Consider the following 19,434-nt stretch of genomic DNA (forward strand, 5'->3'; position numbering starts at 1 on the left):
CCTCTCCTGACCATCAGCAGCCACCATGGCCACCCTCTCCACATCACTACTACAGTTTCTTCCCTTACTAATCACAATAGTTCCCCAGCAGAACACCAGTAAGTCCACTCTAATCCATACTCTGTTCCTCTGTCTTGTGGACCTGGGATGGCTATGTCCAGTCCCCTCCACCTCAAGAGGGGATTTAGATTCCACATAGATGATGGATGCAATTCTGCTTGCAGCTGTAGGCACTCTTGGCTCTCTGGTGTGGTGGTTGACCTTCTTCACCTCCCTGTCAGCTGGCCAGGGTAAGTCCAAGAAACCAGAGGGTAGGAGCTGCAAGTCTGCTGAGGCCCAGGGCCTGGCCATCACATGGACAGTTCAGAGTTTCAGGTCTCCTGAGTATACACCAACCCAAATGCCAACCACAGGTCTGGTAAAAGTAACAGAAGAGGCATGTGTAGAAAGGTTATATCTGAGTCCAACTCCATCACACTCAGGAACACAAACTCCAAAGTCAGGCCAACTGACATGGCCCTGAACTCCAGAGCCATCTGCCTTGACCATAGAACTGTGAGTTTCTGCAGCCTTCAGGAGAACCAGCACCTGGGTTTCCATCTACCTTGGCTGTCCCTGGTACCCGCTAAGGCATGCATAAGCATCACCCCCTGATGACCTCCCAACTCTTTTTTGGAGATTCTTAGCCATATAAACTCATTTGTCCTTTCCATTCCCCCCTTTTTTTATCCAAAGTCAAAACGCAGTTTTTTTAACACCTGATTATTACATGTAGGCTGCGATATTCTGCCGGTCTGAGTTGACCTCTTTGTTCAAGGTCTTTTGGTAGTTACATCATCAGCTGGTGCTTGGTAATAATCCCTTGGTGCCAGGGAACATCATTCCCAGGAGTCATGTCCCACACTGGGGTGAAGGCAATGCATCTACATGCTGAGTTTGGCTTAGAGAGTGGCCACATCTGAGCAACATGGAGGCTCTCAGGAGGTAACTCTTAGGCACCACACAGCTATAGTACTACTTCATATTTCAGGCACACAGGCTCATAATCAGAACCATCAGAATGTCATTGGACATTCCATCTTTATTGGTCTTTGCTGTTGCACTTGGGGGATTGTTGTTGTTCCACTGGGGAGTGTGATACAGCTCCCCTGGTCAGGAATTCAACACTCTCTCATCTGTTGTTTCCAAATGAATCCACTATGAAAATATCCAAACCTTTCTACGTACCCTGTATACATGTCCTGGAGAACTCCCTCACAACCGTGCGGAGCCCTCCAATGACACCCCATATGAGTGCTTCTCTCCCACCATAGTTGAACCTCTCTGTAGTCCAAAACTTCTTCAAAAAGGAAGCCCAATATATTGCCAGGCTCCATTAATAAGAAAATGGAATATAGTGATGGGTTTAAAGGTTAAATATAGAATATATAGAAATTTAGAAAAATTTAAAAAGAAAAATAAATTGGGGCATCAAAAAAATGAAAAAGCTTTGTTTTTGACATTTTGCCTTTCATCACTGCTACAGGTGTTGCCTTGTATGTACAGTGGCAAGGCAATTTCTTCCATTTCTTCCTCAGTATCTACCTCCTTTCTTTTTTCCCCCCTGATTATTAAGTTTCTCTCGACATAAGTTTTAGATCACAGTAATTCACATATACAATATATGGTACTCCCACATATCCAATATCAAGCCCTTTGTCCTTCCTCAACAGTGATCTTTTTACATGTTCATATTATATTTGCTGCAGCTAATGTACAGATATTGAAATGAGAGCTTTCAAACATGGTTCCATTTGGGTTTACCTCGTGGTTTATATTTTAGACTATACAATTTTCTAAATTTTTAGTTATCTTATGTTTTACATTATGGTTTACATTTTAGCCTATAGACTTTTATACATTTTTGGTGTAATTTAACATGACCTATATCCATCATGGCATCGTCTTGTGGAACACTTCCATTGCCCCACAGTTACCCTGATTCCATGTATTCAACACCTCTTTCCCCCTCCCCTCAGGGCCCACCATGACAATCAATCTTTATTACTTGAGGGACCATATTCAGAGATACATGCAAAAATGTTGAGGGCTTGATATACTTGACTGCCCTCACCTACTGGGAGCCACCGATTCTCTCAAGAGATACAATTCCCTCTGTTTGAGAACATCAGTCCTCCCCAGGATGTGGGTATACCTTCACTCTCATTGTATGGGTCTCCACCCAATGATATAATCCACTATGACAAAATGAGCACTCACACACTCCCCAGAAGCTTGCTCTGTGTCAGATGCCCCCTGCCCTTAAGCATCCGAAACAGGCAACCTTCCATATTACATTCTCTAAAGAGTTTTCTCTGCACCACAATTTCAACCACATACCTGACAATCTCCCATGATCAAATGTTCCCCTCATCCTCTGCCCAATTTCTTGGGCAATCTGACCCATCCTCCTATCCCTAGTGCCCCTAAAGCCCACACAGCACCACCCTAAGTTATCCCTATGCCCCCATTTTATCCCTTCCCTGTACAAATACTAACCTCCAGCTTATCATAGATTTCACCCAAGTAGTTGTCAGCTCAAAACCTTCCTCTACCCTCCAACTACCTTAAAGTTCATCATCCAGTCTCTAGCTCTCTGAGACAGCTTGGTTTACTTATTTCATATCAGAGAGGTCATCTAATATTTGTCCTTCAATGCCTGGGTTGCTTCACTCAACATAAGGTTCTCAAGATTCATCCATGTTATCATATGTGTTGTACTCTATTTATTCTTCTAGCTGAGTAGTATTCCATTGTATGTACATACCACATTTAAAATTTTTTTTTTCAAATTCTACTCAATTTATTCATTTAAAAAAATATTACATTCAAAAAATATGAGGTCCCCATTCACCTCCACCACCCCCACCCCACCACTCCCCCCACAGTAACACTCTCCCCCATCATCATGACACATCCATTACATCTGGTGACTACATCTCTGGGCATCGCTGCACCCCATGGCCTGTGTTCCACACCATAGCCCACACTCTCCCACATTCCATCCAGTGGGCCATGGGAGGACATAGAATGTCCAGCAATTGTCCCTGCAGCACCACTCAGGACAACTCCAAGTCCTGAAAATGCCTCCACATCTCATCTCTTCCTCCCATTCCCTGCACCCAGCAGCCACCATGGCCACTTTTTCCACACCAATGGCACATTTTCTCGATTATTAACCACAATAGTTCATGAATAGAATATCATTAAGTCCACTCTGATCCTTACTGTAGTCCTCCTTCCTGTGGACCTTGGCTTGGTTGTGTCCATTCCACATCTATGTCAAGAGGGGGCTTAGATTCCACATGGATACTGGATGCAATTCTCCTGCTTTCAGTTGTAAGCACTCTAGGCTCCATGGTGTGGTGGTTGACATTCTTCAACACCATGTTAGCTGAGGGGGGTAAGTCCAATAAATCAGAGTGTAGAAGCTGACGTCTGTTGAGGCTCAGGGCCTGGCTATCATATTATCAGTCCAGAAATTCAAATCCCCTAGATATACCTTAAACCCCAGCACCAAATACAATTCCAGTAAAGTAGCATGAAAGGCTTGTGAAAAGAGATCACATCTGAGTCCAGTTCCATCATGCAGAAACACCAGCTCCAAAGAAGGGCCAACCGACATGGCAGTGAACTCCATCTGCCATGACCATAGAACCTGTGGATCTCTTTAGCCCTCAAAAGAACCAATACCTGGGTATACCACATTTTATTTATCCATTCATCTGTTGATGGGCATTTGGGTTGATTCCAACTTTTGGCAATAGTGAACAATGTTGCTATGAACATTGATGTGCATATATTGGTTTGTGTCCTTGTTTTCAGATCTTCTGGGTATATACCCAGCAGTGGAATTTCTGGGTCATATGGCAAATCCATAGCTAGTGTTTTGAGAAACCACCAAACTGTCCTCCAGAATGGCTGGATCCTTCTGCATTCCCACCAGCAGTGGATGAGTGTTCCCATTCCTCCACATCCTCTCCAACAATTGTAGTCTTCTGATTTTTTGATAGCTGCCAGTCTTATAGGAATAAGATGGTATCTCATTGTTTTGATTTGCATTTCCCTAATAGCTAGGGATTTTGAGCATTTTTTCATGTGTTTTTTAGCCATTTGTATATCATCTTTAGAAAAGTGTCTGTTCAAATCTTTTTCCCATTTTTTAAATGGGCTGTTTGTCTTTTCGCTTTCAAGATATAGGAGTTCTTTATATATACAAGATATAAGTCTCCTATCAGATATATGGTTACCAAATATTTTCTACCATTGTGTAGGCTCTCTTTTCACTTTCCTGAAAAACTCCTTTGAGATACAGAAGGCTTTGATTTTGAGGAAGTTCCATTTATCTATTTGTTCTTTTGCTGCTTGTGCTTTTGGTGTGAAGTTCATAAAGCCCTTTCCTATTACAAGGTCCTGTAGATGCTTTCCAATTGCAGAGACTTTTAATAGCCAGTTTGTACATAGTATTTTTTTTGTGTGTGTACACATACATACTCACAGGTAACATAAATATATGTAATAGAAAATGTAGCTTGTCACTAAGTGACACAAGTTGCAGACTTGGAATTGCAGATGAGCTGGAAGAATAGTACAGATATTTAATGAGTTTTTGTTTTGCTTTTTAATTAATGATCACTTAACCTTTCTATGCACACGATAGCATAAGAGTTTGATACATCGGGTCAGACAAACTGAGATGCTCATTATTGAAAGGCAGACTGTGGAAATAGCCCAGTATTTGAGATTAACACTGTTAAGGCTGGATATAGGTTTATTTTTTTTTAAGATTTATTTATTTATTTCCTTCTCTCCACTTCCCTCCCTCCTTTCCCCACCCCAGTGGTCTGTTCTCCTTGTCTATTTGCTGAACCTTCTTTGTCTGCTTCTGTTGTCAGTGGCACAGGAGTCTGTGTTTCTTTTTGTTGCGTCATCTTGTTATGTCAGTGTTCCGTGTTTGTGGCACCATTCCTGGGCAGGCTGCACTTTCTTTCATGCTAGGTGACTTTCCTTATGGGGTGTACTCCCATAAGGGCTCCCCTATGCGGGGGACACCCCTGTGTGGCAGGGCACTCCTTGCACACATCAGCACTGCACATGGGCCAGCTCCACATGGGTCAAGGAGGCCCAGGCTTTGAACTGTGGACCTCCCATGTGGTAGATGGACACCCTAACCACTGGGCCAAGTCCGCCGCCTGGATATAGGTTTAAATTATCACTTCCTATCTTCCAATGTGGATTTAACAAAAAGTTTCAAGCTGCTTGTTTGGAAGATTAATTAGGTTTGTTTTTTGATATATAAATAGCTGATTGCTAAATTTGGTCAGATTTTTCCTGATTGCCAAATTTGGTCAGATTTCTACTGATTGGCTGCTCTAAATTCTTAGTACATGTCCTACTAAATTACACTTTGTGAACTGTCTTATGTGTAGTTGTTGCATTTTGCAAATACCTAATTTGTAATATTAAAAAAATATTTCCACATAAGGTGTCTGTTTGCAGGTCAGAAAATGAAAAAATGTAATTGTATAATGCTCTGAAAGGTGTAAGAACAAAAATGCTGAAATAAAATTGACTAAATCTAACCAAAAAACTCTAAATGCTTACATTTAAAATTGGCATGAAGCTATAAATGCTTATATTAAAAATGAGGAAAGATTTTATATTAGAGACCTAACCTCAAACCTGGAAGAACTAGAGAAAAAGAAGATCAAGCTAAACCCAAAGCAAGTAGAAGGAAGTAACTAACAAGGTTTGGAGCAGAGATTAATGAAATAGAATACAATAAAACAATAGAATCAGTGAAACTAAAACTTGGGTCTTTGAAAAGGTCAATAAAACAGGCACACCTTTCTTTCAGCTTCTGACTACATCTGTGGCTGTTCTTTCTGCTGGGCATTGATTTTAGCTTCTGGAGTCTTTTCCCTGTCTTGCAGTTTTTTCTCCATCAGTGACTTTTTATTCTTCCATATATAAAGGACTCCAGTAGGAGGATTAAGAAACATCCTGGATCACACAATCTAATCAAAGGCCCTTAATGGAGTAATTTAATCAAAAGATTCCACCAACAATTTGTTTCCACACAGCTCTAAGGACATGATTTTCTAGGGTCTAAAAATTCTCAAACTACCATGCCCCATAGTCCAACTATTAGATATAAATCCAAAAGAAAGGAATTGCACAATGATATTCATAGCAGTATTATGCAAAATTGCAAAAAGTTGGAAGTAACCCAAGTGTCCATCAACTGGTAAATGGTATATTCATACAATGGAATATTATTCAGTCATAAAAAGAAATGCAGATTTGATACATGCACTGTGAAGATTTGAAGCTGTACATACCTCAGAAAAAGAAGCTCTTAAAAGCAATCCATTCCTATGGATGCATATCCACAGTAAGTAGGGCCTTTTGATGAGGTTCATTCAGTTACGGTGTGACCCATCTCAATCAGGATGGAACTTACTCCTATTTCTGCAGTCCTTTCTAAACAGAACACATTATGGAGAGAAAAAAGCCATGGGAGGAAGAAGCTGGAATCATGAATCCTAGAAGAAAAAGAAGAGACCTGGAGAGGCCACCATATGCCTTGCCATGGGCAGAGGAGCCAAGAATCACTGTAGTAGTCTTAAAGAAGAAATCATAGCCTTGATGGATTACATGAGTTGAACATATTCCTGTACTATAATCATGGACAAATAAATTCCCATTGTTTAAGCCAAACCCATTTCATGATATTTGCTCTAAGCAGTCTAGGAAAATAAAACAGATTTTTGTATCAGGATAGTGGAGCGCTGCTATTGGAAGCTCTAAAAATGTGGAAATGGCATTGGAATTGAGTAATGGTTAGAGGCTCATACAATTGTGCAGCACTTGCTAGAAAAAGTTTAAAGATTACTTTCTAGTGTCTGTTCCTAGAAATATGGACACTAAATATACTTCCATTGAGGCCTTAGATGGAAATTTGAAAATGTTATTAGAAACTGGAGTTAAAGTGATCCTTGTTCAAAATGGCAAGAACTTGGCAAAATTAAGTTCTGATGTTGGTGGAAGGCAGAACTTGAAAGTAATGAACTGGGATATTTAGCTGAAGAGTTTTCCAAGGTGATTATAGAAAGGGCAGTTTGCCCTTCATTGCACATTATAGTAAAATATAAGAGGAAAGGGAAAAGCTGATAACTGAATTCCTGAGCATAAAGAAACCAGAAATTGATGGCTTGGAAAATTCTGGGCTTCCATAAAGCGGGTCCCTAGAGAACAGTGTCCATGTGAGGGTTTAACTGAACATGAATCCAATTAGACAGACATTCCAGGGCAAGTCAGGACTTGCAGTGTAGTTACTCAGGAAAAAACTGTGAAAAGTCCTGTTTGATGGATTCAACCCTCTTTACTACATGCAGACCAACAAGATTTTTTGCAAGATCTGTATAAGTGGAGCCACTGCCAGCCTGGATTAAAAGGGAGGCATTGAAGACTGAAATCACTTCAAGGGCAGAACCATGGAAGCTGAATTCTGGACCAAACACAATTCAAGCCAAGAGTGTGGACACACCATGTGTGCAGAAAATGTGTATCTGCCATAGCATTGGAGAGGGCAGGCCTTCCAGCCCATTGTTCAGGAAAAGTGCTATCGCCCCAGTGTTCTAGGAAGTTGGAACCTATGTCCCAAGACTGCTGACAGCCTAGATGTCATCTCAATAGTGGAGAGGGTGGTGCCCTCACCACCAGTATTTGGGGAGAGCATTTTCACTGCACATGCACTTGGAAGGGTTGTCCTCCACTCCATCAGGCCCATAGAACAAGACATCTGTCCATAGAGGACTCTCAGAGTATGCCCGTCAGGGTTTCAAAATCGCTTGGAAACTCTAATCCTTATTTTCCTTCCAACTTCTCCCTATGGGAATGGGAATGTTTATCCTATGCCTGTCTCTCGATTGTACATTGGAAGCAGATAACTTTTTAATTAGGATGCCCAGGTCAACTGAAAGAGGGGAACTGTGCCACAGGACAGACCACACCCATAACCAATTTTGATGAGACTTTGTAATAAGCATTGTTTCTGAAATGATTTCAAGTCTTTGGGATACTGGGATGGAATAAAAGTATTTTGCATATGGGGAGAATATGTCTTTAGCATATCTAGAGGATGGACTGTGGTGGTGCAATGCTGTATGTGCCCCTGAAAAACACATTCTTAAATCTAATTCACTCCTGTGGGTGTGAGTCCACTGTAAGTGGGGATTTTTGTTAAGGTTACTTCATTTAGGTTGTCACCAACATCAATCAGGATGGGTATTAATAAACAGAATGAATACAGAGAGAGAGAAAGCCATGGAAGCAAAAAGCTGAAATCAACAAAAACTGGAAGAGAAGGGAGAGACCAGCAGATGGCACCATGTGCCATGTGGTAGAGGAGTCAATGATTGCCAGAAGCTGCTCTTCAGGAAGAAAGCATCACCTTGAAGATGCCTTGATTCAAACATTTTTCTGAACTCTAACCATGAGTGAATAAGTTCCCATTGTTTAAGTGAACTCATTTCATGGTATTTGTTTTGAGCAGTCTAGAGAACTAAAACAGGAGACAGGGTGGATGAAGCTTGAAGACATGTTAAATGAAATAAATCAGTCAGAAAAGGACAAATGTTGTATGATTTCATGGATATGAAACTAGAATAAGCAAACTTACAGAGTCAGAATCTAGAATATAGGATACCAGAGGATGAGGTGTGGAGAGGGAATGGGAAATTATGGCTTAAAATGTACACGGCTCTTATTTGGAAATGGTGTAACTGTTTTGGTGGTGGATGGTGGTGATGGTGGCACAACATTGTGAAGGTAATTAAGAACCCTGAAATAGCCATCTGAATGTGCTTAGAAGAAATGTAAAGTTCTGTATATGGTAAAAAAATAAAACTTTTACAAAACTCCAGGGAACTGCACTACTTAAACAACAAACCCGACCTTAAACCATAGACTATAGTTCATTGTACAATTATAAAAATATGCTCTCATCAATTGTAATATATTTTCCACACCAATGCTCAGTGTTAATATTTGGATGGATTATGGGAATCTTATATATCATGTATGATTGCTCTGTAAACCCACAACTTCTCTCAGAAAGAAAAAAAATGGTATTGACATCTGATAAAATAAAAATTTGTAATAAAAATATTAATTAATTTTAAAAGTAGCCCCAATAGGATGATCATGTCTTTTTTTATATAATTTTTTAATTAAATTGTCTTTTTTTAAAGGTACATAGATCACAGAAAATGTTACATTAAAAATGTAAGAGCTTCCCATAACCATCCACATACACACTCCTCCCACACCAACAACCTCTTCCATCATCGTGGCACGTTCATTGAATTTGGTGAATACATTTTGGAACACTGCTGCACCACATGAATAGTGGTTTACATTGTAGTTTCTACTCTCCCCCAGTACCTTCAGTGGGTTATGGCCCATGGGTTCCTGGCTTCCTCCTTCAGGATAGACCCTCTCCCACTTCCTGTCTTGGCCACTGTCTCCAAAATGTTTGCAGACTCAAGCTGGAACTACCTTGTATGCTCTTCTCTGTCTTCCTCCCTTGATGATGTCATGGGGTCCAGAACAGGTCACCGCACCCACTTGTAAATAAGCCAGCCTAAGGGACAATGGGGCAGGGGAGTGGAGGTAGGGGTGGTAAGGGTGTGGGGGACATCTTTTTGCTGCATCCCATGACACCAGCAGCCCCATGAAGCTTTTATGTAGGTCTTTTATGTGGTGCAGTAAACTCACTAGGGCCCAAACAGACTCCCAGGACTGATGGTTTTGGAAGTTGTGCAGATAAAAGGCAAAACACGATAGTGATGCTTTGTAGCATGATTTGCAGGCTTCAGAGACTATCTTTCAGCTTCCCCCAGAGCAAGAGTTCTTTACAGATAGATGTGCACTCTTTCTCCTCCTACCAGGGAGAAGTCCAAGGAGTTTTCACCCTCTCTTTGGACCTCAATGTAGAGCTCCACCAACACTGTGCACCCCCAGAGCTACTCCTCACTGCAGGTGAGCAGAGGACTGCCACCACATAAATACAGGGGTGGGCAGATGCAGCCTCATGGCCTCAAGGACAAGCTTCAAGCAATGCTCTGAATGGCTGGACTACTGAGATTAAGCATGTTTAGGGGGCCCAAGGGTGATACTTAAACTCAACCATGTGTTATGGAGAGGAGAGGAAAAATAAAGTGGAAGGCACATGATTTGTCACTGTGGCCATGTATGTATATGAGAAACAGTGACAGAAGTGGGTGTAATGGATGGAGTCACAGGTCACAGATACCCCTCAGCACAGTGTGCTGGCCACTGCCCTGGCTTTGGAAGGCACCACACATCAAGGGGTAGATGGGTTACATGACGAGGACACAGGAGTCTAAGAGGTGGACCTAGGGCTGTTTTCTCTATGATCTTTTCAATTTTTCCGTGTTTGAAATTTTCCATAATGAAATGATGGGGAAATACATGTGTGTGGAAAACAGATGGGTAGTAAAGACAGTGTATGTCAATGTGAGCAGCTGAATTTTAAGGCATGGGGTGTGGCCAGGTGCCCCACAGAGGGACAAATGAGAAGGGTCCCAGGTGGAACCCCAGGCAGGGTGATGGTTAGGGTAGGAGAAGCAGATGACAATAGAGACCTGGGGAGAGGACAGCAGACAGTTACCTCAGGCCTAAGGTCCCACGGGAGACCCAGGTCTAGGTGCTCCCTCTGAAGTCATCTCTTGGCCAGGCTGAGGCTGCAGATCTTGAACAAGATTCCCTTTAGGCACCGGAGGGCCTGTTTGTAGCTTCTCCAGCAATAGATCTGAATTCTTCTGAATCATGAAATCATGTATCTCTTTATTGTGGACATCTTTTAATTTCCCTTAATAAAGTATTACATTTTTTTACCTTTGATCTTGCACGCCTTTGGTTTGATTGATCTGTTTGTATCATTAGGATACAGAAAAACATAATTTTCTATATTATTCTTTCATTCAACTACCTTGTATTCTCATACTTTTCCTGTAGATTTTTTCATGGTTCTATGTAAATCGACAAATAATATACAAGCAATTTTATTTCTTTCTAAATTGTATGCCCTTAAATTCTTTTTCTAAACTTTTTTGCTCTACCCAAGGACTGCCAGTATAATGTTGACTAGAAGTGTTAGTGAATATTCTATTCTCATCCTTGTCCCTTGTTTTAAAGAGAATATGTTCAATGTTTTAGGAAGATGTTTCCATAGGTATGGCTTTTGGGGAGAGTGTGACCATCAGCCAGTGTTCTGACAGCACTGATCCTGTGCTCTGGGATTGCAGTGTTTGGCCATGACCATGATGCTTCAAGTGTGTAGCCTCCTCCCCAGTGTTTGGGGAGAGCATGGGAAAGGGTGGGACTGCTGCTCCATTAGGCCCAGAGGCTAAACATCATTCCATAGAAGACCCTCAGACCTCGACATCTGATGAAGGAGTCCCTGCTGTGTCTCAGAATTGTTTGGGACCCATGAACCCTGTGTTTACCTTCCAGTTTCTCCCTGTGGGAATAGGAATGCATATCCTATGCCTGTCCTTCCATTGTATACTGGAAGCAGATAACTTGTTCTCATTTTCACAGGTCCACAGACAGAGAATTATGCCCCAGGACAGAACACACCTATAACTGATTTTTTTAAACAAGGCAATTTTATGGATACATATTAATAAAGCAACAATTCATCCAGTGTACAAGCAATGGTATTTGATATAATAACAGGTGTGCATTCATCACCTCAATCATCATTAGAGCATTTTCATTCTTTTGATAATAATAATAAACAAAAGACAAACTAACAAATTCTTCACCCCTTTATCTCTCTATGTTTCCCCTGCTGTGTACATGCTATTTCTGGCTATTCTTGCACAATTAATTATTTATTAAGCAGCTATAACCAATTTTGATTAACTTTGTACTTAATGCTGACACTGAAATAACTTAAGGCTTTGGGGATATTTTGATGGAATGGATGTGTTTTGCACATGGAAAGTAAATCTTTGGGGGTCCTAAGGGTGTGGTGTGGTGTTTTGAAGCTGTATGTACCCCAGAAAAACATATTCATTAATCTGCATCACTGATATGGAGGTAAGCCCATTGTAAGTAGGATCTTTTGAGGAGACTGCTTTAATTAAGACATTCATTCAGGATCAGGCTTAATCCTATTATTGGAGTCCTTTATAAGAGAATGAAATTCAGACAAAGAGAGAAAGCCATGGAAACAAGAAGCTGAAATCAATGAAACCTAGAAAAGAAGGGAGAGACTGGCAGATGCACCTTGGGCCTTGCCAAGTGGCAGAGGAGCCAAAGATTGCTTGCAGCAGGTCTTCAGAGGAAAGCATCATGTTGGGATACTTGGATTTGGATATTGTCTCAGGCTCAAAACTGTAAGCTAATAAATTCCCATTGACAAAATCTAATCATTTCATAGTATAAGCTTTAAGTAGCTTAGGAACCTAAAACAATGCTCTTTACTACTACAATCATATTGTTATAATGTTTAGGTTGCAAAGTATATTATGCTTGAAGGTTCATTTGTAAATGTTTTGGGGAAAGGAACTCCTTTTCATGGCAGATCATTTGCTTTTGGCAGTTTTTAATTCCAAAGATGGATTGCTTTTCTGGCAGGTCACTGTCCCTTTGTCTTTTTTACAAACATATTTCAAATCAATTATTTTTCACTGTTGACTATGAATTTAGAATTGCGTTGCTTTGATTCTATAGGATGTTGTATCATGGAAATAATTCAATTCTGTAGGCTGAAGAGAATTCTTTCATGAGAAAGTCTCAAAGAGAATGATCTATAATGTCTTAAGACCAGTGGAAATGAATGGTTTAAAAAGCAGTAGCTCCCTCTTAAATTTTCATTTATTTCTTGAATCCAATTCTGTTAAGGTACAAATGTCTATTTATCCCTTCAAATCTGTCAGTGTTTGCTTTATATATTGTGGGGCTCTGCCATTAGATGCATATATATATGATTATGTCTCTTTGTTGATTATGCCTCCTTGTTAATTGCCCCCTTTATCAGTATATAATGACTGTCTTTGTCCCTCTTAACAGTTGTTCATTTTAAGTCTATTTTACAGGCAATTAGTTTGACAACTCCAGCTGTCTTTTGGTTACTGTGAGATGCAGGAGAAACTTCTAGGAAAGTAAACATCCATGAAGCCATTTTAAGTTCATGTTCCAAACTTTAAGGTGATATGTCATGTGAGGTGGTGGTCTGTAGTAGGATGCATGAAATAGGTATTGGGGAGAGACTGTAGCTACCAATGAGAGGATTTGAGAGAGGATCATGCAATGCATGGCTGCAGAGTGTGGAGACAAGATCACAGGAGAAGAGTAAAGAATTGAGAGGACAGTGTATTGTCCAGTTGAGATGTGAGGAGTATTGGAGAGAGTAACAGAGTGTCAGTACTGGAAACTCAGAAATGAGGGGAAAGCAGATTTAGCTCAACTGATAGAGCATCTGCCTACCACTTGGGAGGTCCAGGGTTCAAACCCAGGGCCTCCTGGCCTGTGTGATGAGCTGGCCCACATGCAGTGCTGATGCATGCAAAGAGTGCTGTACCAAGCAGGGGTGTCCCCCACATAGGGGAGCTCCATGCACAAAGAGTATACCCCTCAAGGAGAGCTGCCCCATGCAAAAAAAAGGTACAGCCTGCCCAGGAGTGGTGCCACACACACCAAGGGCTGATGCAGCAAGATGATGCAATAAAAAAGTGACATGGATTCCTGGTGCCACTGACAAGAATGTAAGCAGACAAAGAACACACAGTGAATGGACACAAAGAGCAGACAATGGGGGGGGGGACAGGGGGAAAAGGGGAAAGAAATAAAAAATGAGGGGCCTACAGTCAACAGCAAGTGAGGGCAGTGGGTGATATCATCTGGTGACATGAGATTCAAACATTGGTCTGTGCCTCTGTTTAGGAAATAGGAAAGAATAATTATCTGAAAAGAGTAAGGTGGATAACCCCCCACTCTAGGCCAGAGGTAAGGGGTGTATGCAGAAACAGCAGCCATCCTTGTGGTGGATGCTTGGACCACAGGGAGAGTTGGGTTTCCCATACAGCAGGCTTTTTCACTCTCAGCACTGTTGGCACCCTGGACTAGAAAATTCCTGGTTGTGGGGCATGTGCCGAGTGCTTTAGGGTGTTTACTGGCATGCCTGACCTCTGTCTACCCACTAGATGCCAGTAGTATCTCCTCCCAGCAGCCCAGCATTATGTCAACTAAAAATGCCTCCACAAATGGCTAAATGGCCCCTGGGGGGGTCAAAAATTGTTAAGAACCACTACCTTAGAACACTATGGTGATGGAACTTTCAAAGGAGCAGTTGAAGATAAAGCATATTTTGCTGTTGATGCACCACAAATCCAGAGGACTCCAATCTGTGCCATGATATGAACAGTGTTGGGAAACACTAGATTAAGACTGCAGCTACTGGGAGAATGAGAAAGACAGAGCAAAACCCAGGAAGTGAGGAACAAAGGAATTGAGAATAGAGGAATATCAGGATCCTAAGCTCATGTGGTTCTGATCTACAGATTGCTGCCACTCCTTCATTATCAAAAAGTCTGGGCCAAGAGCCTGGCAGAGGTCAGACTACAGTTATAGGCCAAGTATAAGCAGGTTTCCAAATAAAGAAAAGAACTGGTCAGAACATTACATCAAGAGAAATATATGTCATTGCAAGCAGAATGAGTTAATTCTGACCTGAAAATGTCTCTTTTTATTTACAGCATTTGAAAGCAGACAATTTGGTCAATATTCTCTGATTTCAGAGAACTGCCTATACAATTCCTGTTAATGAGATATTGACTAAGGGTGACAAATTTAATGTAATCAGGGCAAGTACACTGAAAGGTCATTTGCACCAAACAGAGAAGTGAGAAAGAGCACAATTTGAAATAGAGGTAGATGAAAAATATAGCAGTTTTAGAGTGAAAACTGATAGTAATAATAAAATGTATATGTGTTATGAACTCTTGAGTGACCAAAATAATGGAGAAAGAACCACAGATTACCCAATTTAATCATAACAGATTAATGTAATATATATTTAAATTCTGCACAAAATTTAACTCAAAGGATCATTGAGCTTAAACATGAAACAAAAACATAAAACACAAGAAAATATATGAAATAACTAGGTGAAACATGATTGGAAATATGCATTTTTTTGCTTTTTGTTAATTTAAATTTTTATTTAGATAAGTAGGTTGTCAGAAAAATCATGTAACAAATACAGTCTTCCCTTATACTCCCTCTATTATTAACACATTGCATTAGTGTGGTACTTTGTTACAATTGATAGAAGAGTATTATAACTGTAGTATTAACAATAGTCCATATTTTATATTAGAGTGTATTTTTTTCCAGTATATCACCCTCTTATTAACACCTTGCATTTGGGTGAATATGTATATGCCACATTTTGTTTATCCATACATTGGTTGATGGACAGTTGGTTGACAGCATCTTCTGGTAATTGTGAACACACTAGTGTGAAGATATCGGTTTGAGTCCCTGCTTTCAATACTGTTGCATATATGCCTATTGGAGGGATTGCTGGGCCATATTGTAATTCTATACTTAAAAACTGATAAGGACCAGACACTAAGAGTTTCATTTGTTCCTCCCCCCCCCAACACCCTCCACTGGGCTCAGTGAAAGGAGTTGCTTTTTGTGAGTAATCTCAGTAAGTATTCTATTGATTGGTGAACTCTGTTTTAAAGGATATAAATTGTAGGTCATTTGTAAATGGCATGTCTAGGTAACAATTACAGTGTCCATTTATCCAATGTAATCTTAGGTAGTATAGCAGTTTGATATTATTTATGAATTCCAAAAATAGATATTGGATTATGTTTGTGAACTGGTCTGTTTCTCTGGGCATATTAGATTGGATTGGATTCAGAGGTTTTACTGTTACTTGATTAAGTAATAATTAAGGCTTTTATTGTCAGTACAACATTGAGTCCCACCCCCTGGTGGGTAGGAACTCACAGAGAAAATGACATGGCAGAAGAGAAAGTTGGAGTTTTGAGCTGGAGCCTGGGAAGTAAGCACACAGAGGAGTAGAGCAGCTGAGCCCAGAGAGAAATGAGCCCCAGGAAGAGAGGAACCCAGGAAGCCTGAACCCTGGCAGACATCAGCAGCCTTCTTGCTCCAACATGTGGGAATAGACTTTGGTGAGGGAAGTAACTTATGCTGACAATTCCTAAAATGCTCAGTCAGTACCACCTATATTCTCCCATTGAGGAAGCTGACACAACAGGATGAAGAGGTTTCAGAATCAGTGGAACTAACACCTGAATCCTAAAATTATCTCCTGTTACTTGGTTTAATGTTGTAGAAATTCCTGAACAAATGCAATGTCAGATGGTCCAGGAAGGCATGCAAGGACAGGATCGTAAGCACCAGGGCTCCCTAAAGGGCCCTTTCCAATCTGAAATACTGATTCTTCTCCTGGCATTTATTTTTAGGCCAGTAAAAAGAATTTATTGGGAGACTGGGGGAAAGAACAGAACTTGCTGAGAAATGGGAGAGGACGGAAACACATCAAGCTTTGGTGTGGGCTCCTCTAGGAAGAGAGTCTCCTGGACTTTTGAGGAAGCCTGCCCTCTCCTTCTCCATGGGAGCAAAGTATCATTGATTTAAATATACATTCATGATTGGGGATTTTCACCAAATTTCTTTAGAGACAGAGAATATTAATTAGCAATAAGGATAGCTAATATTTATTACACACCGAGGAGCACCACACACCCATGAAGAAATGGAAGCCCTTGTAATCCTGTCACCTCAGCATGTGAAAACTCACCCGTATGTGCACCTGGCTGCCTGCCCAGAGAGCACAGAAACATCCTTGGGCTCAGTGTCTCCTGTACCACTATGAGGATCAACTCAAAATGATGCATTCAGGAGGCACTGAGGAGCAAACTGAACCCTGACTGCCTGGATTCAAGTCCCAGCTCCTACACCCACTAGCCATGTGACCTTGAATGACTTGCAACTCCTGTGCCTCAATTTCCTCAACCACAAAGTGACAAGAGTAGAGTAAGCACACACTAAATGAGGGATAGCTACTATTGTTGCTATTGTTCAGAAAGTTTTGTCCAATCCAGTGCACTTCTTCTTCTCACAATGTCCTTACATTGCAGTGTATATGAGAGTATTCTCCTGCTTCACTCCAATTATAAAACTATGCTTTCAACCAAGCTCAGAAAAATAAGAATTAGAAACTAGACTTCTCAAACCAAGGTACTTACATTAACTATTTCCTACCATGATGATGGGAGCAAAAAACCAATACACTCTCACAGAATTCACACATGAATAGGAGGAAGCTAGTTTAAATAAGAAGTTTAAATGAACTCATTTCCACACAAAAAAATATATTCTTGTTGTTTGACATAAGCATGGTAAACATTCTCCCAACTACAAGATAGGCATGGGTTTCACTTTTTAAAGATATAATTTATGCAATTCCACTGATTAGTTTCATAATATTTCAGGTTAGTTTTACTGTCAAAAAACATCCCATTTAAAATATCAATTCAACTTTTAAATCATTAGGGAGCAAAGTATCATTGATTTAAATATACATTCATGATTGGGGATTTTCACCAAATTTCTTTAGAGACAGAGAATATTAATTAGCAATAGGGATAGCTAATATTTATTACACACCAATTAAGTATTTAAGAAGCTAGATGCTTTTCTTATATGCTAGCTCATCCTTTTCATCCTTCGATGGAAGTTGTTAGAGAAAAAATGGAGCTCACTGAGACATGGAGACTGACAGGATTGCAGGCAGGAAGTTGATTGGGAAGCTCTCCCAATGGAGGGGACTGGAGAGAGACTTCAGCCCACATTTGGCAGAGGGGGTCATGAATCTACACAGTACATCTATAGGCAGGAACATGCTTAGCCAATGGGAGGGGTGGGGCTTGGGTAAGACTGAGGGCCAATAGGGATGGCCAGGGGTGTGGTCTGCTAGTGGTAGTGAATTCTAGGAGTGTGGGAGGGGTTGGTGGTGTCACGTGGCTCCTTTGTCTATTCTGGTGGGTAAATGAACTGTATCTGAACATGTAGGCTCTGGATGGCAGCTGTTCTAGGTCACAGGAATTCAAGTCACTGTTAGCCCTTGTAAACAGTGTGATCAGTTCATTATTAAACACCTTGTAAGGGAGAAACCTCTAACAGAGGTTCAGGCCCCTTTTATACAAAAATCTCAGCCTTGAGGTGGATTATTAAATGCTTCTGAGTGCTGATGGATAGCACCCATGTGAGGTTTTTAGCACAAAAACATAGAGGACTGTACTTCTCAAACTTTAATATGCATGTGAATCATGTAGAGGTCCCTGAAGTAATGTGCAGGGCTCAAGCCACGTTGTGAGGGAGGATCAATGTGTGCAGAGAGGTGGGGGTGTGGTCAAACATGTCTGTACCTGCAAGAAAGCAGAAAGGAACTGATATTCTGATAAGAAGGAACTCTAAGAACATCCTCCTCAAAGAACTTCGTGCCTGATAGCCTGTGCTCTGAGAACAATGACCTAGTTAACTGCTTTATTATTTTTTTAAAGATTTATTTATTTTATTTTATTTCTCTTCCCTTCCCCCCCCACCCCAGTTGTCTGTTCTCTAAGTCTATTTGCTTCCTGTTCTTCTTTGTCCACTTCTGTTGTTGTCAGCAGCACGGGAATCTGTGTTTCTTTTTGTTGTGTCATTTTGTTGTGTCAGCTCTCTGTGCGAGCAGTGCAATTCCTGGGCAGGCTGAACTTTCTTTTGCTCTGGGCAGCTCTCCTTACAGGGTGCACTCCTTGCATGTGGGGCTCCCCTATGCGGGGATACCCCTGTGTGCCATGGCACTCCTTGCGTGCATCACCACTGCACATGGGCCAGCTCCATATGGGTCAAGGAGGCCCAGGATTTGAACCGTGGACCTCCCATGTGGTAGATGGATGCCCTAACCACTGGGCCAAGTCTGCTTCCCTTAACTGCTTTAAATAAAGCTTGTGGTGCCAGCTCAGGGCCTTGGCTTTGCCATCAGCTAGCCCTGACCCACCTGATCCCCTCTAATCTTGTCTTTGTCTCTATGTATATTTCTTCAGCTCCTGTCACCTCCCCTCAGGTTCTCAGGTCACCTGTGCAGGTTTCAGCAAATCACCTGGGGAACCTTCCTATTATGATTCAAAAGTCTGGGATGAGGTGTTTCTACAATCTCTCAGAGTTTGGTGAGGCTTCTGGTCTATGGAACACCTTTTGAACAAGGATCAACTGGTTGTAATAGGCCACAAGTTATGTGTGCAAAAAATCTTTTTAAAAATTCAAATTTTA

This window comes from Dasypus novemcinctus, chromosome 27 (assembly GCF_030445035.2).
Source record: "Dasypus novemcinctus isolate mDasNov1 chromosome 27, mDasNov1.1.hap2, whole genome shotgun sequence".
Taxonomy (NCBI): Eukaryota; Metazoa; Chordata; class Mammalia; order Cingulata; family Dasypodidae; genus Dasypus; species Dasypus novemcinctus.